Source organism: Artemia franciscana, unplaced genomic scaffold (genome assembly GCF_032884065.1).
Source record: "Artemia franciscana unplaced genomic scaffold, ASM3288406v1 PGA_scaffold_49, whole genome shotgun sequence".
NCBI lineage: Eukaryota > Metazoa > Arthropoda > Branchiopoda > Anostraca > Artemiidae > Artemia > Artemia franciscana.
In genome coordinates this window covers 316,171-338,535 of record NW_027062689.1, presented here as the reverse complement: position 1 = coordinate 338,535, position 22,365 = coordinate 316,171, and the positions used below count along the sequence as shown (strand labels likewise).

Here is a 22,365-nt window from a genome sequence, read left to right as displayed (position 1 = left end):
GAGAGTGACGTCTGCCTCCTCCATCCACTTTGATCCAGTGTGAGCGTTTGTACTTCAGTTAGTATGATATTTGCCATCGCCAGGAGCTCAGACCGGCTGTCAGACCTTCGGTCCGACAGCTGGGTCACTTCAAACCAGCCTTCATAGGGCTAAAGTCAAAGAACGTCTTTGCGAGAGAGTGCGGGGGCATTCGAATTAGGTCCAAATCATCGTAAGAGTTGCTCGGCTTCTCGGGCAGAAAACCAAGACTGCTTGAAAGCTGCGGCAGGGAACTCATAAAATCCAACCACCATTGACCTTCGATCCTTCTCCGACACTTCGATTGGAACTCATGGATATCCTATAGGGTAGCCGGTGATGCATGCCATTTCTCTCCTTCGTAAAGGACGACGAGGGTGTTGAAAATCTGCAGTTTAGTCGAACAACTTACGTTTGGTTTTCGCCAAAAGTGACGGCTCATCCTGCCCAAGGCAGAAGATACTTTGGATATCCTTGCTTGCAGCTCAGGAAGAAGCGAGCAATCTGAAGAAACTGCACAGCCCAGGTTGGTGAGCCTTTGGACAACTTCAATACTAGTTGTTCTGTCTAGACTAACTGCAAAAATGACAGGAGGAGAAGATAGATCTAAGGCCATAATTTTTGTTTTATCGCGGTTTATCTGCAATCCTACATATGCAGCCTCTTCACATATGATTCGAAGCTCTTACAGCAGCTGATCCATGGAGTCTACTAGGATGGCCAGGTCATTGGCAAAATCAGCGTCTGATATGACGCAATCTCCAAACTCTAGCCATGAAGTTGTCTTTGTCATGAAGTGGTCCGTTATAGCATTGAAGAACTCTGGGGCTTCTGAACATTCTTGACACACTTCTTTCGTGATTTGAAGGAGTGGGCTGCGCCAGTCTTCAACTTGAACACAACTCTCTGTAATATGGCAAAGAGAACATGCTAGAGGATATGCTTCCTCCTAGACATCCGACCAAATTTTCAAATGAAAAACAAATTCAAACGAAATCTTACACGAGGGAGGCGAGGGAAAGGGATCTTCTGGGATAATTTGAAGAACGTCAGTAATTAACAAGTTTTTCAACTGAAAGTAAAAAGCAGCATTAACACTTAAAACGAACAGAAATTTTTCCTTGCTTTTACCACTACGAAAGCTTAGTATGGAAATACTAAAACTACGAGTCCTAGTACATATATTCAGCAGAAAACAATATGGCGAAAATACAACGAGAACACTTCGGAAAAAATACATCTCTATCCATTTATAATGCCCCCCCCCCCTCCCAAAAAAACAATAATCTTTGATTTTATTAAAAACCTAAGAAATGCTTTCCAAAATGTTAAGGGCTCCGTTTCTTTTAAAATGTGAAATAGAAGGAGAAAAAAAAAAGGCATGAACAAGATTTCTACAGAGAATGAAGCGAATTTAACGTTGAAAGCCCTTGATTTTTATTTTAACATAAAAAATTACAAGAAGCCTGGTCTGTTGCAACGTCTTTTTCTGTGAAAATTAATGCTATCACACAAAAAGACGGCAACAGTGTACAGGCTTACACGGTTTTTTACTGCGAAATTTACTGGTCAGCTACCTCTTAACCTAGAAAAGAAAAATGACACTAATCGATTAGAGATAAAAGACATGTAAAGAAGTGATGAAATAAATAAATAAACAAAGAATAGATCATTACTTTAAAGGAGCAATGTGAATGGGTCCTCAAGTTAAGATCAAGATTCTGACCCGGATGTAAGAAAGAGTACAACCTGGTCATCTACAACTGGTCATCTTTAGGCAATCTCTTCTATTGACCTATGATTATGCTAAAAAAAACTTAAGACTGGAAAGTCCTAGACGTCCCTTTCCTTATAAACTATCTTAAATACCTTTCCACACAGGAATGTATGGGCATGATAAATATTACATTTGAACGTACTTGCAAGCAATGCAGGCAAGCAGTGTTCTGGTTCAAGCTATATCAGATATTATTATTACTTAATTACTTAATAAATATTATTCATATTATTACTTAATAAATATTTACAAATATCAAACAGTTCGTGGTAACGAACTGTAGTAAGGAGCGACCCGGCTCAATAGTAACCAAAACTCTAAAAAACGGAATTTTGATACCAATAATTACATCAAAAGAATTGCATTTTAATGCTGATTTTAAATATATAAGTTTCATCAAGTTTAGTCTTACCCATCAAAAGTTACGAGCCTGAGAAAATCTGGCCTATTTTAGAAAATAGGGTTAAACACCCCCTAAAAGTCATAGAATCTTAATTAAAATCATACCATCAGATTCAGCGTGGTAGAGAACCCTACTGTACAAGTTCCAAGATCCTATCTGCAAAAATGTGGAATTTTGAATTTTTAACCAGAAGACAAATCACGGATGCGTGTTTATTTGTTTTTTTGTTGTTTTTTTCTTTTTCCCAGGGGTGATCGTATCGACGCAGTGGTTCTAGAATTTTGCGAGAGGGCTCATTCGAACAGAAATGAAAAGTTCTAGTGCCCTTTTTAAGTGACCAAAAAAAATCGGAGGACACCTAGGCTCTCTCCCATGCTCATTTTTTTCCCAAATTAGTCAAATCAAAATTCTGAGATAGCCATTTTATTCAACATAGTCGAAAAACCTTATAACTATGTCTTTGGGGACGACTTACTTCCCCATAGTTCCCGTGGGAGGGGCTGCAAGTTGCAAATTTTGACCAGTGTTTGCATATATTAATGGTTGTTGGGAAATGTAGAGACGTTTTCAAGGGGATTTTTTGGTTGGGAGGGGGGTTTGAGAAGAGGGGGCTATGTGGGGGAAATTTTTCATGGAGGAATTTGTCATGGGGGGAGAAGATTTCCATAAATTTTCTAGCATTATTAAGAAAAATAATGAGAAAATAAATATGAAAAAGTTTTTTCAACTGGAAGTATGGAGTAGTATTAAAACTTAGAACAAACAGAAAATATTACACATAGAAGGGGTTCACCTCTTCCTAATACCTAACTCTTTACGCAAAAGGATTTTTAATAATTTCAACTATTTATTCTACGGCCTTTGTGATTCAGGGGACAAAATTTAAGCTTTAATGCAAAGAGTTATTGACGAGGTATTGACGAGTGGACGAACCTTCTTATATACGAAATAAAAACATACGAACATAGAAGTTTGTTACGTAAGCTAATTCGTAAGTTACGTATATCTTTTACTAATGAAAACGTTCGTAAAAACTAAAAGTTATAGTTGCCTTTTTAAGTACCCAAAAAATTGGAGAGCAACTGGGCCTCCTTCCCCTCCTTTTTTCGCAAAATCATTCGATCAAAACTATGGGAAAGCCATTTAGCCAAATAAATAAATATGCAAATTTCGCGTTAATTATTATCTGCGGAGAGCCGAAATAAAAACATGGATTAACTAAAAAACGTTCAGAGATTAAATAAAAAAAAACAAGTTTTTTTAACTGAAAGTTAGGAGCGACATTAAAACTTAAAACGAACAGAAATTACCCCATATATGAAAGGGGCTGCTCCTTCTTCAAAGCCCTGCTCTTTACGTTAAAGTTTTTACTGTTTTAAAAAGTAGAGTTGAGAGAAAGAGTCAAACTTTAGTGCAAAGAGCAAGCGTTGAAGAGGGAGCAGCCCCTTTCATATACGGGGTAATTTCTGTTCGTTTTAAGTTTTAATGTCGCTCCTTATTTTCAATTAAAAAAACTTGTTGTTTTATTTAATCTGGTAGAGAGTCAAGCTCATTGATTAGTTCTGAGAGAAGAAAAGAATAAAGACAGAGAAAACTGATAGTCTCTAAAGTTTTTACTGTTTTAAAAAGTAGAGTTGAGAGAAAGAGTCAAACTTTAGTGCAAAGAGCAAGCGTTGAAGAGGGAGCAGCCCCTTTCATATACGGGGTAATTTCTGTTCGTTTTAAGTTTTAATGTCGCTCCTTACTTTCAGTTAAAAAAACTTGTTTTTTTATTTAATCTGGTAGAGAGTCAAGCTCATTGATTAGTTCTCAGAGAAGAAAAGAATAGAGACAGAGAAAACTGATAGTCTCTAAAAGGAGACAAGAAGGTCAATCACTGAGTAGGCCATCCTTTGACGGAGCCAAGGGTCCCTGAAATTCCCCTATAAGCCAGGTAAGGAAAGGGTATATGTTATGTTCAAGAGTTGTATTCTGCCTCACAGATCTCTGTGTAAAAAATTTGCTCATGGCCTTTGTTTCATGAACTGTTGTCCTAATGTGCATCTCACTTCCCACAGAAGGAAAAAGCTACGCTCCAATACTGAATTGCGAAGTTCAAAAAACGGGGAGCGAAAAATCCCACCTCTGTTAAAACATGGATGCCAAAGACAACAGTTTACAGTCCCACTTATGAGTTTGAAGCTCAAACCACCTGTCTTAAATCAGCCAATGCAGATCCCTCCCCCCTCATACCAGCCACTCCTCGTGAAAACTTGGAGAAACTGGTAAGAACCAACATCTGCCAGCCTTCCGACAATATATCCAGTACTAACAACCAACCAATTTGGAATTTCAAAGAAATCAAAGATTCACCCACCCCTCAAACCATGTCTTCCGAGTATCCCAACTTGGAACCGATTCAATGTGTTGGCAAGGAGATTCGAGACTGCAGTGTAAAGCCCCCCTTTCATCCCTATATATTTCCGAAAATACTATTATCAAATGTCCGGTCACTTATGAACAAATTAGAAGAGGTTGAACTTTGCTTGAAGAATAAACTGGTTGACATTGCTTGTATCTGTGAATCATGGTCCGCGACTGAAGATGTTGTAGCATTTGAAGGATATGATACCTATTTCAAACCTAGAGTGACACCCAATGATATTTCAGTAACACATGGTGGTGGTGTTGGTATTATTTGTCGATCGTCTATAAGAAATCGAGTTCTCACTTTTAGTAATATACCAAATAAGCATGGTTTTGCAGTATTATGGTTGTGGTGCAGGCCTAAGAAGCTTCCCAAGGAAGTGGCATCACTGGTGATATGTGTTGTTTACTATCCGCCCCGTGGCCCCTATCGTAAAGACCTTGTGAATTACTTACAGAATTGCACTGACAATGTACGATCTTTGTATCCTAATGCTGGTATCATAATGTGTGGTGACTTTAATGACTTAGATGCCAAATGGCTAAGCAATTCACTATCACTTAAGCAGGTTGTGAATGTGCCCACAAGAGGTAACCGTATGTTGGATCTCATTTTTAACAACTGTCCTGAATATTATAATACTCCAGTTACATTACCCCCATTAGGATCGAGTGATCACTTGTGTGTTGCTTGGACACCCAATCATTTTATCCCAAATCGACAAATAAATAGTGTGGTGTACAGGCCTTTCTAACCTGAACTAGTAAATCTCTACAAGAATTGGCTCACAGATCGTGACTGGCGTGATATTCTCTCATTGTCTGACGGTGACAAAATGGCAAGTTTATTCTGTAAGGAACTATTCGAAAAATACTGTGAAATTTTCCCACAAAAAAAAATATATGTGAGATCTAATGATAAACCATGGATTACTCAAGAGATTCGGAATCTGATAAAAGTGAGGAACGAATTGCATTTAACTGGATCCGTAAAAGATTTCAAAAGAGTAAGAAATTTAATTGTATATAAAATAAGATGTTCTCGCAAGCAGTATGGGTCTAAAATAATAAGCAAAATATATAAATCCAACCCAAGGAAGTTCCATGACTTAGTTCAGAACATTATCGGGAAAAAAGTAACCAGAGTTGAAGTGAGAGATGTCAATGGTAAACCCCTGTTACCTAGTGAAATTAATAACTTTTTTGCATCTGTTTATAAAATTCATCCGCAACTAAGAACATTACCACCGAATGATTCAGTTTCAAATATCCCTATACTAGAGATTTGTTCAGTTGCTAAAAAGTTAAAGGCACTTGATTCTCGTAAGTCTAGTTATCCTAGTGAGATACCAATTAAATTGATTATTGAGTGTGCTGATCTTTTATCTACTCCTTTAACGGCAATTTTTAACCAGTGTTTTATTGATGGTGTTTTCCCATGTATTTTTAAACAGGCATATGTAACGCCAATCCCCAAATGCAAGGCACCTAAAGATATAACCGAGATGAGGCCGATTTCGAAAACTCCAGCTCTCTCAAAAGTATTTGAAAGTTTTATTTTTGATTGTTTATTTGAGGACATAAAAGATAATATTGATCCCCAACAATTTGGATTTAGATCCGGGCATAGTACTGTTCATTATTTGGTTGCATTATCGGATACTATCCTTAAGCACTTAGAGAATAATGGGGCCTATGTTGAAGCATTATTTGCAGACATAGTTAAGGCTTTTGATAGTCTTGATCATAATGTAGTTGTGGAAGAAGCAAAGGCTATGGGTGCCCGTCCATTTGTTGTACGAATGCTAGCTAGTTTTCTTTTTGAAAGATCTCAGTGTGTCCAACTTCCTGATCATGAGCCATCTGAATTTGTAAATATTTTTTGTGGTTCGCCACAAGGGACTAAATTAGGCCCGCTTTCTTTTCTTATTGTTTTTAACCGTATTTTAACAACAATACGTGAGCGTTTTAAATTTGCTGATGATTTAACTGTTTTATCACTGCGACTAAGCCCTCCGACTACTGAACAGTCTGACTTGATCAAAATCTATCATGATCTAAAAGCTGAATTAGGAAAGGTAAAACTGGCGGTCAGTGAAACTAAGAGCTCTTATATGACATTTTCCTTCCTAAAGGGTAACAACCACTCTTCTCATAATTCCATACTGCCAACAAAGAAAACTGTTAAAATACTTGGGATTCTTTTGGACGATGATTTAAGATGGAATTCGCATGTTGACTATCTGACTAAAAAAGGCGCCTCGCTTTTACATTCATTTTCCAACCTAAAAAGATTTGGTACACCAACTGAGGTTTTAAAGTCTGTATACTGCAGCTATGTTAGACCTTCTCTTGAGTATGCATGCCCTGCTTGGCATCCGGGATTGACAAAAGATCAAACAGATAGACTTGAGACGATACAAAAAAGAGCTGTAAAAATTATACTTGGACAAAACTACTCAACTTACGAAGATGCACTGAAACAACTCAATTTGGACTCACTTGATAGTCGTAGACATGGCTTAACATATAGATTTGGACTAAATTGTTTAAATTCCCCAGCTCATTGTCGTCTACTACCCAACTTTGCGAGCCTCCCAACTGGAGGACCAGTTACTAGACTTCGACAAATAAAAAGCAATTGTCCACAGTTACTGACTTGCTCAGCATATAGTACTGAGAGATATCGCAAATCATTTGTTCCATATTTTACCCGTCATTTTAATAATATTGACGCGACTAATATTTAATGTTTGATTAATATATTGTTTGTTTTAATTTTCCTGTGAGTGTTTTTGAAGGTAAAAATTATTTTTGTCATGACATGCTAATGCTAGCTCCGGCTATTGTAGTGAATAAATATATTCTATTCTATTCTATAGTTAATGTATAGTTTTATAGTGAAAAGCTTTCATTTACAGTTAAAAGTTTAGTTTTGCTTTTATAGTTTTTATCGTTAAAAGCTTAATGTATAGTTATAGTTACTGTATAGTTTTATAGTTAATATATAGTTTTATATTCAAAACCTTTCTTTTATAGTTAAAAGCTTAGCGTTCTTTTATAGTTTTATAGTTAAAAGTTAATATATAGTTATAGTTAATATATGGTTTTATAGTTAATGTATAGTTTTACAGTTAAAAGTTTAATGAATAGTTATAATTAACATATAGTTTATAGTTAATATATAGTTTTATAGTTAAACAATGATATTTATAGTTAAACAATGATCAATGAGTTATCCCGTAAATTTGACAGCGTTCTGGCAAACATATCTCACCCTTCAAGTAGTCTCTCTGACCAGTCACTGGTCTTGCCCCAAAGTCATGACTCAATGCCTAAACCCTCGAATGCTGTAATACTAAAAAAAAAAAAACTCCAAAAGAGCTAAAAGGCCCAACTGAGTGCCAAGCATTTATAGACAGTCTTTGTCCTAGCCCTGGCAGCGATGTATCTGAGCTACACCATGGCAAGAATGAATGGAAAGAAACTGCTAGTCTAATTGTTGAAAAGGCAAAGCTCTCTGACCCCACTCTAAATGCTACACTTAAAGAGCCTGCTTTTGTTACTGTTATTAAACATGTACCGGACGAACTAGTCGACTCGTCACTGAAGGAATTAATCCCAAAATGTTTCAAAACAGCTAAGTGTGGTGCGTCACGCACATTCAAAGTGTATTTCAAATTAAGAAAAGAATTAGACCAGTTCCTTCAAGAATCAGTGAAAATCGGCTATGACTGACTATCCACCCAGGAGTTTTTTTTTTGCCTCGTCGATGCTTTAACTGCCAGATGACTGGCCACCTTGACTGGCCACCTTGCAGCAAACTGCACAAACACTACTCTCTGCTCAAAATGCAAAGCTAATGACCATAAGTTTAAATTTGAATCCCCGTATAAGAACAGTCCTTTTTGTGTTAGTTTTAAAGCTCCAGGCCATACGTGCTACAGCATTAACTGCCCTAAAAACCGTAGAACCGTGGGCCAATGACTCCTGTGATAAATTTCATATCTTGGCATATACATGGTTCTTTCGCGATTAAATTACCAGTGCTGATTATTTGTTTGTTTCTTGGTTTTTCCTTGTTTCTTTTTCCCTGCTTTTTCTTATTTATCCTTACCTCGTTTATGCTATTTTTTACTTTTCTTTCCTTATATTTTTTCCTTATACCTTTGGTCTGGTGGGTTTGGTCATGGAGCGGAACTGCCATCCACCATGAGTAAATTGATGATTTCTATTGGTGACCAGGTTGGTATCAAGTCTTTGGGGGAACGTTTAATTGAATTACAAAATAATCCTTTAGATATTGAAAATAAAATTAATAATTAAATTGGAAGTAGATAATTCAATCTGAAGAATATTGATTCTAATTCGGCCAATAAAAGTAAGTATGTTTCGCATTTAAATGGTTCTACCTCCTCTAAACGTGATGATATTTACTCTGTACTTCATCTTAACATTCAGGGATTTTGCTCGTCTTTTGATGAGCTGAAGTGGTGGAACTCCTTATGTTATAGGATTATGTGAAACTTTCCTAGATTCAAAAAAGGATATCCTTTTAGATATTCCGGGATATAGAATTGAGAGGCAGGCTAGGAAACAGATGGCGAGAGGTGGTGTTGTCCTTTATATTGCTGATCGTCTTACATATAATGTCCAAAGTGATTTGAGAAAAAATGAGGAAGGAATCTTTGAATCCCTTTTTATTGAGATTAAATCAATGCTCTGAGATTAAATCACGCAGGCGTCTCTTATTGATAATATTTTTTCGTCACTAGATGTCTTAGATAATTTGGTGCTGGTTAGTGATATTTCTGATCCTTTTCCCACTATTTCCCAATGTAAGAGTGTTGATCAAGCGCAGCGTATAGCATCACCATCTACTCTTCCATTTTTCTGTTATGGTGATACTGAGCTAAGTCTACTTAATTCTCGTCTGGCTTATCTACCATGGGACAGTTTGGTTTCTGATTCAGATTTTAACCGCTCTTTTGATTCCTTTTATGATTTAGTGAAAGAAGGAATCCTGAAAATTTGCAATCAGGGTCCAGCGCCCCATACTTCGAAAAGAATAGCATCACTGAATCCATGTATGAGTTCAGGTTTCCATAAAAGTTGGAAAAGGAAAAACTATTTGTGGAAGATTTACAAAGCTTCATCATCTGTAGCTCATAACGAACATTTCAAGACCTATAGGAGTATATTTAAATCTTTATGTCGGAAGGCAAAGTATCAGTATTATCATAAGAAATTTTCTGAATGCTGGAAGGATGTAAGGAAGACAAGGTATTTAATTAATTCAGTTCTTAGACCTACTCCTCCTCTGCCTTCAGTTCCATCAATGCTTGTACTCGATGGTAAAACCGTTCAAGGAGATGCAGATGTTCAGCTAGAGCTTACCTCTTATTTTGCTGATATAGGGAAGGCAACTACTTCCTCTGCAAGCTCTGCTTCTTCTCGTTGCGATTAGAGAGCCTTTCTTGGACCCTCATGTTTAAAGTCGATGGTCTTGCATTCTGTTACTGAATTTGAGGTAGCTCGTATGGGGAATGCTCTTAAAGGATAATCCTCTTTATGACCAGACAAAATTCCTACAAGGATTATCCGTGTCATTGTGCCTGCTGTTCTGTTACCATTGACTAAGCTTGTCAATCTGTCTTTCGAAAAAGGAATTTTCTCTGAATCTCTCAAGCGAGCTAAGGCTATAGTGCTGTATAAAGATGGTTCTCTGAGTGATCCTTCTAATTATAGGTCAATTTCTCTCCTATTTGTTTTCAGCAAAATTTCTGAGAAGGCCATGCTATCCAGACTTTTAAGTTTTCTGGATGTAAAAGAAGTTTTGCATGATTTCCAGTTTGGATTCCAAGCGAGTCACTCTACGGAGCATGCTTGCGCAGCTTTCTGGAATATCATTCATTCGTCCATAGATTCTGGTCATATCCCGGCAGCTTTATTTTTGGATGTTCGTTAAGCTTTTGCTTAACACAAGGCTCCTTGTGTAGACCAGAGAATTAGTTGGTCCGGTTTCTTGGTATCCTGCTTAATGAGAATCTTTCATTCAGAAACCATGTAGCCATGATTAGGGTCTCACGGAGTTTGGGTATCATTCGAAAACTTAGACACACATTTCCTCGATCTATTCTGAAACTTCTTTTCTTCTGTCTTGTCTAGTCATATGTTTCTTATGATATGGAAGTCTACTTTTCCGTCTACGCTGCGGTCACTTTCTGTTATGTGTAATAAAGCAAGGCATCTGGTTACGGACACCAACCGTTCTTCACCCACACCGCTCTTAATTCTACGGTCTATTTACATTATTTCTTGTACTTATTTTGTCTTTCATCAGCTTCACGGCAATCTTCCAAAATCTCTCCGGAAAAATCCCATGTTTATTTCTGATTCAGCTCCACATAGCCTTCGTTCTTCAAATAATATCTACATTCCGTCTACCCCTACTATTAGATCAGATTTCAATTCCCTCATTGCTTGTCAACAGGTCTGGAATTCAATACCTTCTTTAGTACAGAGATACCACTCATTGGGACTTCTAAAAGGATATTTAAGGGTCATTTAATAAAAAATCAAATAGAATAACTTTTTTTTCCTCTGAGGAGTTGATATCCCCTGAGTTCTGTTCTTGGTGCATGGTTCTCTTCTCTGCTCTTTGACTTCCAGGCCTCAGGTATGTTCTCTATGTTCAGGTATGTTCTATTATTCTCCTTTTTTTCTTTTTTTTTAGTTGTTGCTTTTATTGTATACCACTTATTGTTTTTATTGTATATATTGCTTTTATTGTAGTTTTTATTTGTAATTTTTTGTACCCCCCTTGTATCCCTGGCCATGGAGCCTTTTGAGGGAGAATAAGTGTATTATAATTCCATTTTAAATTGCATTTTATATTGTATAAATATTAAACAATAATAAACTTCTTCTTCTTCTAATAATAAACACTTTCTTTTATAGTTATTAAATAATAAAAAAACAAGTTTTTTTAAATGAAAGTAAGGAGCGACATTAAAACTTAAAACGAACAGAAATTACTCCGTATATGAAAGGGGATTTTCTTCCTCAACGCCTCCCTCTTTACGCTAAAGTTTGACTCTTTCTCTTAGCTTTACTTTTTTAAAAGGGAAAAAACTTTAGCGTAAAGAGCGGGGCGTTGAGGAAGAAAAGCCCCTTTCATATACGGAGTAATTTCTGTTCGTTTTAAGTTTTAATGTCGCTCCTTACTTTCATTTAAAAAACTTGTTTTTTTTTATTTAATTTCTGGACGTTTTTTAATTCATGCATGTTTTGATCTTGGCTCTCTGCACATAAATAATTAAAACGAAATTTGCATATTAATTTTCTTTTTGGCTAAATGGCTTTCTCATAGTTTTAATCGGAAGATTTTGAGAAAAAAGGAGAGAGGGAGGAAGCCTACCTGCTCTCTAATTTTTTGATTACTGAAAAAGGCAACTAGAACTTTTAATAGTTTTACGAACATTTTCCTTAGTAAAAAATATACGTAATTTACGAATTAACTTACGTAACGAACTGCTATATTCGTATATTTTTATTGCGTATAAGAGGGAGTTCCCCCTCGTCGATACTTCGCTCTTTACACTAAAGCTTAAATTCTGTCACAATTCCTTAAGAATGACCCTTGAATCACAAAGGCTGTAAAATAACTAGTTGAAATTACTAAAAATACTTTCGCGTAAAGAGCGAGGCATTACGAGGCATATGCGCAATAATTTCTCCTCGTTTTAAGTTTTAATTCTGGTCCTCACTTTCAGTAGAAAAAACTTCTCATATTTATTTCTTCCTTGTTTTTTAAATAATGCAAAAAAATCCTGGTCCCCCTTCATTGAAAGTCTCTTCCCAATGAGAAGTTTTTCCATGGAAAGATCCTCCTGCGTAGCCACCCCCCCCCCACCTCAACTCTCCCTCCCAAACCAAAAAAATTCCCCTGAAAATGTCCGTACACTTCCCAGTAACCATTACTATATGTAAACACAGGTCAAAGTTTGCAACTTGCAACCCCTCCCAGGGAGACTGTGAGGTAGTAAGTCGTCCCCAAAGACATAGTTATTAGGTTTTTTGACTCTGGTGAATAAAATGGCTATCTCAGAATTTTGATCCTGTGACTTTTGGGAAAAAATGAGCGTGGGAGGGGGCCTAGGTGCCCTCCATTTTTTGGTCTCTTAAAAAGGGCACTAGAACTTTTATTTCCGCTAGAATCAACCCTCCCGTGACATTCTAGGACGACTGGGTCGATACGATCACCCCTGGGAAAAAAAACTCGTAAAACAGGAACACAATGCATATGAACAAATTCTGGATGCATTTTTGAGTTTTTGTAGCCTTCCCCCTCCCCCCCCCAAACAAAAACTTTTTATTCCCGTTTTAAAATCGAAATTTGTCAATTTGCTATTTACTTAACAACACATAACAGAGCTGATACAACAAAAACAAAAATAAATCGATTTGTTCCACTTTGTATAATATTGGTTTTAACACAATATTAAAATGGTAACAATTATAAAAACAACCTTGTATCGTATTGGATAACTAGTTAAAAAAACCGAGGTATTGCAATTTTGTTTTCGTCACCATTCAACTTTCTCGCTATTTCAAAATTCAACTATAATTTTTACAGATAATAAAGCCCAAGTGGTAACACCCAGATTGAGCATTACATACACTTTTGTTATCTATCGTTACAGCACATTCAGCATTTAAGCACCTACTCAAAAATAAAAAAATATTAATATTCTTTAAGATATTCCCGAGCTAAATCATAGAGGAGGCTGAGGAGGCTACGTGCTGCTCAAAATTGAGATTATAGCGTGCATCCAATAATTATGTATGTGGATTAGGGATTACAACTTTATTTTAGTCAATATTCAAGTTTCATGGTATTTTCAAAATTTAAATCGAATTTTCACAGAGTTTAACTAATACAAATAAAGGCTAAATGATAACAGCCAAATTACGCGTCATATGCAGTTTTGTTATCTATCGTCATTGCACATTCAGTATCTACTCATAAATCAAAGAGACTTACGGTTCTTAAAGATATTCCCAAAAAAAATTTATAGAAGTTGGGGGGGGGGGGGAAATGGAAACTGTACTTAATAATTTGAACAAAAAGTGCTTAGAAATCTACACAAAAATTTAGGATATGAGAAGGGGGTCCAGGCCTCAAGCTCCCCCCTCCCTTCCCGTGTGCGCCAATGGGACCTAAGACAGGTCGTATAAAGAAACGTTTGACTATTATCCTTTGTGCACATGTGAGAGTACTATTAACAGTAACACATAAGATGAAATAATAAATTCGCTACAAAGACGTAAAAAACATTCAATATTTATTGCAAAAACAATTATGAATTTATAATCCATATTTCTGCTTCGGAGAGTAGATAAATTATTTTGTGAAACGCAATCCCTAGTTGACAAAATTCAAACTTTGTGCACTTTAGCAGTATGCTGAATATTTATTATTGAAGAAATATGGACTAAAACAAGATGAAAAAGAATATGGAAAAAAATGGACATTTACTAAGTTTACTAAGCAGCACTGGAATAAAAACGAAATTGGTTTAAATGAATCTGTCAAGACAATCTTGTAATCAAAACTCGGGAATGAAGTGTAGTATTAATCATTGACAGGATACATGCAAGAACTTTTGAACAATATCAAAATAATTGACGGTTGAAAATCCCCGCTTCTATAATTATTGTTATCTTAGCTATACTTTTTTTTAATTCATCTAAGTATTATTACAACCTCTGGGGAAAACTTATAAATTGCTTCATTTTTGTATTCAATATTAAAGAGGCTAAGAGTATAAGAGAAAATAATGTAGTAATTATAAACTAACAAAATCTAATAGTAACAATTAAAATAATAATAATAACAATAAAATTAGCATTAAGATTAATGCTCCCTCTGAAACATGCGATTTCGTGTCAATAACAGCTGTACCTAGAACCAAAAGAACATGAAAATTATATAATCGGACCCATTGCCTTCTCAGATCTATCCACAAGTCATATTGCTAGAACTTATTCTTAAAGAATTGTAAAAAATCACTTATAAATAGGAATTTTTTCTCTTTTTCGATGGTTCTCAGCCAATTTTCAATTTATTTTTACATCTAAAAGAAAACAAATCACTTTTAAAACCAATTCGTTAGGTGGATAAAGATGAATCTTAGCTATCGAATAATAGAAAAACTATCGTCTTGAGTTGAACTTTTAAAATCGTAGGATTTCAGACAAGCTCTGAGACTTCCAAGACTATTGGTTCTGAGTTACTTCTCCGCTTTTCGTCGTACAATAGGATGGCTCCTTTTTTCTGTTTAGCCTACTTCCAAAGGGTAGTCTTTTTTTTTTTTTTTTTTTTTTAATTGAAAATGGAATAGTTGTGGAAAAAGTCAAGTCATGGCCAATTGTAGAAAAAGCCAAGACACATTGTCCAATTAAGTGGGCATCAAGTCAGGTCTTTTTTTTAAGCACTGAAGGCGGGTTAGCGGAGGTCTTTGCTCAAATATCTGTTTTTTTCATTACATACTGGCTTTGTCTCCAATTAGCCATGGCTTGATGGCAACTTGATTTTAATTCAAAAATAAAAGGCTAAAACAGAGACTGTTGTTTTTTGAATGAAAATCAAGTTGCCATGGCTAATTGGAGAAAAAGACAAGAAAGACAGTCTGAATGAGTGGCATAAGCCTTTTTGCAGGATCGTATAAAAATGATGTCATTTTCACTTGTTGATAGATAATCTTATCATCCATCCATCCTAAGGCAGAACTAAGGTTTATAGAAAATTATCCTGGCTGAATTATCAATGGCTGAGAATTATACCCGTTTGTTTTGTCTTTTTGTGTTTTTCGTTTTTTTATGTAAACCTTAGAAATGTAGAAAAATAACAAATCAAAACGCACACAAGGAGCATGTGCCTAAATATTTTTCATTGTATTTCATTTAGGCGCTTGACACAATAAACAGTCCAGAGCGAAAAGCCTTGGGCCCCCCAATAGTGCCTTTTCTATTTAAAAATACAACCAATTTTAATGGTTCAACTTATTATTCAAATAAACTAGAAAGTTTACACTTCTGTATTCGTTACACTTAAAGGCGGTCGATTATTATCATAATTACTATTTGCCCGCGTGATATTTGAGGATTTTCTAATGATAAAAACATATCAAAATGAAACTTTCCATGCCAAAACTTTAAAGATTTATTTTCTAGCATGGTTCGATTCAGACTATTAAAATCCGAAAGCTGTTAACGATAAATAGTGTGAACAACAAAGATCCGGAGGTTTCAGCATGGAACCGACACACTTGAGATAAATCTATATGTTCTAGTTTGCAATTATTTTATTTTTATCATATATAATTCAGCAATGTGTGCAATAATAATATGATTATATGATTATCAGTAGTAAAAGAAAAAAAGAAAAGTAAATTACTTTTGGTTTAAATTGGCTGAAAAGTACGATACTTTTATTAAGATACGATTTTGTTAAAACGTATGTTTGTTTAACGCCTTCAAACGAAATAACAACAGTAACAATAAAAACAGCGTTCAGCTAAGAACAAGGGTTTCCAGATTTTTTTTTTTTTTCTGAAGAATCTCCCAATCATAAATTGTTGGACAGGGAATCTCCCTCTGCAACACAGCCAGCTATTCATTTAAATTTTAAATTAGGCACAATCCAACAATTTAACGGATTTCTTTAAAAATTACTTTTTCAAAAATTGCCCTTTACAAATTTGTAGGTGAAACTTCGATGCAAAAAAATCGTCATTAATAAAATAGATGGCAGTCATGATCGTCAAGCTTCACGTATCCAAAGTTTGCAAAATAGGAGTTCGTTCATTTAGAATGCTAGGGGACAGAAACTTTTCACTTCCCAAATAAGAAAAAATCATAAAATGCAAATACCTAAAGTTTTATTATATACATATCCCAAAACATATGGACATATTTCATACCATATCTTTTTAATAAGTTGGAATATTAGAGAAGCTTAAAGTCTTATCATCACTCTTCAGTAAAATCAAGAAAATCTGATATAAACTTCGGTGAAAACGACCTAATCATAAGATAATATCTTCAATTTATTGAGCCCCCCCCCCGAATAAAATGCAGAGTCCTGGCAGAAGGATTGGCTAATACTGCGATTAAATGTAGTATTAGTATACACTGAAACTACAGACTTACATTGGGCGCGTTGTCATTTTTACTGAAAAGGTGCAAAGTACATCCAATGCTGGGAATCCTTCATCAACAGCTTTAATAGTAACATAAAGCAGCTTTTCTCGTTTTGGTTCATCTCTATCGAACACCTGGAAACAGAAAATTAAAATCTCTAATATTTAATAATGGAAAATGGCATGGTTTAGCTTATTGTTACCTTGTTCACAGGCCAAATATGAAATAAAAACCAAAAATGGAAGAAGTTTTTTGCCATATTGTGCAATTCTGATTGGTTTTTCGTAAAGGAAATAAAAGCCTATTGTCTGCCTATATTATGTTGTAAGTTCTTTACAGAACTGATTCAAGTTTCCAGTTCAGTAATTTCCCGCCTTTTTTCATTCATAGGAGAGACACAGGTTCAACCTTCATCAGGGATGAAAAGAAGTCTTATTGTAGGGAATAAAACAGCTCAAACTGTATTCTAATCAAAGTGTTCCCTCCCTCAGCCTTTCCATGAAAGGGTAACCCGAGCCTCCATCCCAATATCTCATCATATTTTCCTCTTACAATTTGTTTATTAATTGCTTTTGTTGACGGACTTGGTCTCCTTCCAATATCTTCCCATAATAAATGTTGGTACCTGATCCAATCTTAAATTCCCCTATTTAAAAGCATGGTCAGAACCCACCTAAACCACTTTAAACTCATGATCCCTCCATTTTCAGTCTTACAAAATAAGAAGAAAAGAAAACAAGACATTGAATTTTAAAATCCCTATCGGCAGTGCTGATCTCTATTTCATGGCTTTTCAGTAAGGAAGTGCAATGAAAGGGAGGGGTCGGCAGCCATCCTGTTCTTTCGCAAACCCTTCTCGGTTACCTTCCCAATATATCTTCAGGTACCCATTTAGAGCTGCATCCCATCTTCAATCTTCAATCTATCAAATCAAACCAAGAAAAAAAAAAACAATAAAAAAAAACAACAACAGGAATCTCAGCAAATATATCTGAAAATATACATCCACCTAACGGTAAAAGGAGAAAGTAATTGAAGCTAAAAAAAAAACAAAAAAAAAAAAAACAGCTGTTGATCAATCATTACTAGCAAAGAATAAGCAAAACCATAAGAACTACAAGTGAAGGCTCGTGTATCTGTCATATATCACAAAAATATAGGAACACAGTTTTCGTTAAGATAAGAACTTTTGATTCTCGGTTCCAAACGAGATAGCAAATTATTTCTGTGCTTTTCAATAGAATACCGAAAAAAAAAAATAAGCGAATCAAGTCCCCCTTCGCAAAATTTCTACCAACACATGACACTTGGAGCACAAAATGACTTTCACAGAAACACATTGGGAGAGGGACCAGGGAACTTTTGGGACCTTGCCCCTTCTCTCCAAAATGGTACAATTTTTACAATTTTTCACAATTTCCCATAGTTTAGAATTTGCCAGTAGCCTATGTTTTTGATAAGTCAGCCCGCCATTCCTCCATCGGTGTGTGGATTCTAGAAATTCATCTCCACGTGCATATGCGCAGAAATATCTGACTCGATGGTAAGGGAGGTGGAGGTCAGAAGATTTTTTTCTTAAGCAAGAAACAATATATATTTTCAGGTCAACATTTTGTTTATTTTCTGGGATTCTTAGACCAAGCTTAGCCCCCCCTCCCACTGTTTTGTGTAGGAAGGATATCTTGTATAGCAGCTTTATGCCCTATATGGAGAACCGGCTATAACAAACTGCTTATTCTAAAAACTATTATTTTTCTTTTTTGTTTCCCCTTTAAAGTCTTAAAACAGAAGACCGTAGAGGCCTTTAAAACCACAGAAGTTTTAAGACGTTCACAAAATTGCATTGCGGTGCTATTTTATCTATTTATAATAATCTATTATAATGATAATAGTCTATTCAAATCATAGCTCTGTAAGTAAGTGGATATTGGTTAAGAATAAGGTACAGTCGATTATAAAACAAACCCAAAATTTCAAGGACCAAATTATGTCAAAAAAATTCTCCCCCTTTTTTTGCAACATTTTAGAATTCATTTTGAGGGTTAAGTTGATTTCCAATTCTCTCCCTGAAACAAAAAAAAATCATAATATTCGAAATAAACGACACCTTTCTGACATTAAAAATATTTTTTATCCTTCCCCCACTAAAATACTCTGCAATTTCCCATTATTCTTTAATTGTTGGAATAAACAAGGGCAGTTTAAATCAAAATATAACATTAGGCTAGTCAATTAAATTCTCCATGCATCAATCACTACAAAAAAATCACTTTGGGTAATGGAATGATGGAAGCAATAAGCACGGATCCTTTCAGGAAATAGGCTATTGGAAGACTTCATAGCATCTGTAATTCAATCAGAAGTACATAATACCTTTTTTATTGTTTTAAAAAGTAGAGTTGTGAGAAAGAGTCAAACTTTAGCGTAAAGAGCGGGGCATTGAGGAGGGGACAGTCCCTTTCATATACATAATTATTTCTGTTCGTTTAAGTTTTATGATCGCTCCTTATTCTCAATTAATAAAAAATTATTTTTATAATATATATATTGACGTCAATAATTTTCAAAATTTTCAAGCTCCTATCTACAAAAATGTGGAATTTCGTATTTTTTGCAAGAAGATAAATCACGGGTGCGTGTTTATTTGTTTATTTGTTGTTTTTTTTCCCAGGGGTCATCGTATCGACCAAGTGGTCCTAGAATGTTGCAAGAGGGCTCATTCTAACGGAAATGAAAAGTTCTAGTGCCCTTTGTAAGTGACTAAAAAACTTGGAGGGCACCTAGGCCCCCTCCCACGCTCATTTTTCTCCAAAGTCAACAGATCAAAATTTTTAGATAGTCATTTTGTTCCGCATAGTCAAAAACCATAATAACTATATCTTTAGAAATGACTTACTCCCCCACAGTCCCTGGGGGAGGGGTTGCAAGTTACAAACTTCGACCAGTGTTTACATATAATAATGGTTATTGGAAAGTGTACAGTTGTTTTCAGGAGATTTTTTTTTGGTTTTGGGGATGGGGTTGAGGGGAGGGGGCTATGTGGGAGGATCTTTCCTTGGAGAAATATGTCATGGGGGAGCAGAAATTCAATGAAAAGGGCGCAGGATTTTCTAAAATTACTATAAAAAAAACAATGAAAAAATAAACATAGAAAAGTTTTTTCAATTGAAAGTAAAGAGTAGCATTGAAACTTAAAACGAACAGAGATATTACGCATATAAGGGGTTCTAAAGATAATTTAGCATAAAGAGCGAGGTATTTAGGAGGAGATCAATACCTCGCTCTTTATGCTATAGTATTTTTAGTAATTTCAACTATTTAGTCTACGGCCTTTCTGATTCAAGGGTCATTCTTAAAGAATTGGGACAAAACTTAATATTTAGTGTAAAGAACGTGGAATTAACGAGGATACAAACCCCCTCATATACATAATAGAAATTAAAGAATATAAAAGCTTGTTACGTAAGTTAATTCTTAAGCTACGTATATTTTTCACTAATAAAAAAATTCGTTAAAAATTAAAATTTATAGTTGCCTTTTTATGTAACCGAAAAATTGCATAGCAACTAGGCCTCCTTCCTCATCCCTTATTTTCCAAAATCGTCTGATCAAAACTAAGAGAAAGCCATTTAGCCAAAAAAGGAATTAATATGCAAATTTCATTTAATAATTTATGCGTGGAGAGCCAAAATCAAACATGCATTAATTCAAAAACGTTCAGAAATTACATAAAAAAAACTAGTTTTTTAACTGAAAGCAATGAGCGACATTAAAACTTAAAACGAACAAAAATTACTCCATATATGAAATGGGTTGTCCCCTCCGCAATCCCTCGCTCTTTACGCTAAAGTTTGACTCTTTGCCACAATTCTGCTTTTTGAAACAATTAAAAGCTTTAGCGTCGTTTATTGACATTTCAAAATAGACGGCTCTCTTCTAGTGTTGCGCAGTACTTGGCACTTAAAATAGAAATTCTTTACTGATATGTGGAATTTCGATTAGAGATTTAACACAAATATATATATATATATATATATATATATATATATATATATATATATATATATATATATATATATATATATATATATATATATATATATATATATATATATATATATATATATATGTGTGTGTATATATATTTTTGTTAAATGCTCCATTTAATTCCGCCATGGAATCAAATGGGGAAGAAGAATGCTCCTGGACTTTGATTATTCTGATGATTTAAGCATATTAGATGAAAGTGTGAGCAAAATGAATGACTTTTTGGAGATTTTGCGAGTTCAGGTTGCTAAAATAGGCTTGAAAATTAATGTTAAGAAGACTTAGTCACAAAGGTTAGGAATAAGTGAAGATGAACAGGTGACACAAGGTAACGAAAATATTGATCAGGTTGGGAGCTTCAGTTACCTTGGTAGTATTATTGGTAAAGATGGTGGGAGCAGTGAAGATGTTAAATGTAGAATAGCTAAGGCTCAGGGTGTTTTTTCACAGTTAAACAAAGTTTGGAAGAATAGAAAGATAAGTCTGCAAACCAAGATTAGAATATTGGAAGCCACAGTGATGAAAGTGGTCAAATATGGCTCTGAAGCATGGGTGCTCCGAAAAGCAGATGAAAATTTACTGGATGTTTGCAGAGAAATTGCCTACGGATTCTTCTGGGTACCCGGCTGACTGACCGTATTTCAAACAGTAGGTTGTAGGAAAAATGTGGTTCAATCCCGCTTTCTAGAGCTATAATGAAAGAACGGTTGAGATGGCTATGCCACGTTCTGAGGATGAAGGATGACAGATTGCCAAAGATTGCCCTTTATGGCCAGCCGTCTGGGGCTACACGGAAAGCAGGTCGTCCTTGTCTGGGTTGGGAGGATGTCATAAATAAAGATTTAAGGGAAATGGGAACTTCCTGGAAGGGTGTAAAGAGGGAGGCTTTTAATGGATCAGGTTGGAGGAGGAGCGTGCGTAGCTTTGTGCTGCAGTGAGTAATTATTTGTATTAGCAGTATATAACAGCTCTGAACAGACTGGGCATAGGTTTGCATTAATTCTGTCCCTTAAAAGAAGTTGAAACTAAAAAAAAAAAAAAATATGGAATTACCTTTTCTGGGACGTTTTCAAAAGAAGATGGAGATACAATTGAGAAAGACATCAGTTTGTGGACAACTCAAAGCTCAATGGCCTTAGTCTGTCATAGTCTCCTTGACCTGAAGAAAAGAGGATTTAATTTGATTTTCATACAGATAAATGAATCCTTTCACAATAGGAGAGTACTCACATAATTGGCGTGATCCTGATGGGCGAAAAAAATATAAATCCAAGAAATAAATTAAAAACCAGACCTTAAAACAAACAGCATTAAAAAAAAACAAAAAAAAAAAACAAACAAAAAACAAGAGCCTTTCATAGCAAAGGTGAAAATACGATCCTGGATGGCATAACAAAATTTCATTTTATGTTAAACATTCTTAAAGGCCAATCGCTTACCAGGTATGATGTTATGGATTCTATTAGGTTGCAAAACATGATTTTGTTGATGGATATAAAAACGATCA

General features: G+C 35.2%; 1 long non-coding RNA gene across 1 annotated transcript in view; it reads right to left on the bottom strand.

Moving 5' to 3' along the window:
• Positions 1-1,352: 1,352 nt before the first annotated feature.
• The window catches only part of LOC136041901 (uncharacterized), an 87,212-nt gene continuing 66,199 nt past the window's right edge, over positions 1,353-22,365 (bottom strand). The window contains exons 3-5 of the long non-coding RNA XR_010621121.1: positions 21,912-22,017; positions 16,821-16,945; positions 1,353-1,603 (exon numbers count right to left, since the gene is read on the bottom strand). This is a non-coding gene — a long non-coding RNA (uncharacterized LOC136041901). The remainder of the gene's footprint in view (positions 1,604-16,820; positions 16,946-21,911; positions 22,018-22,365) is intronic.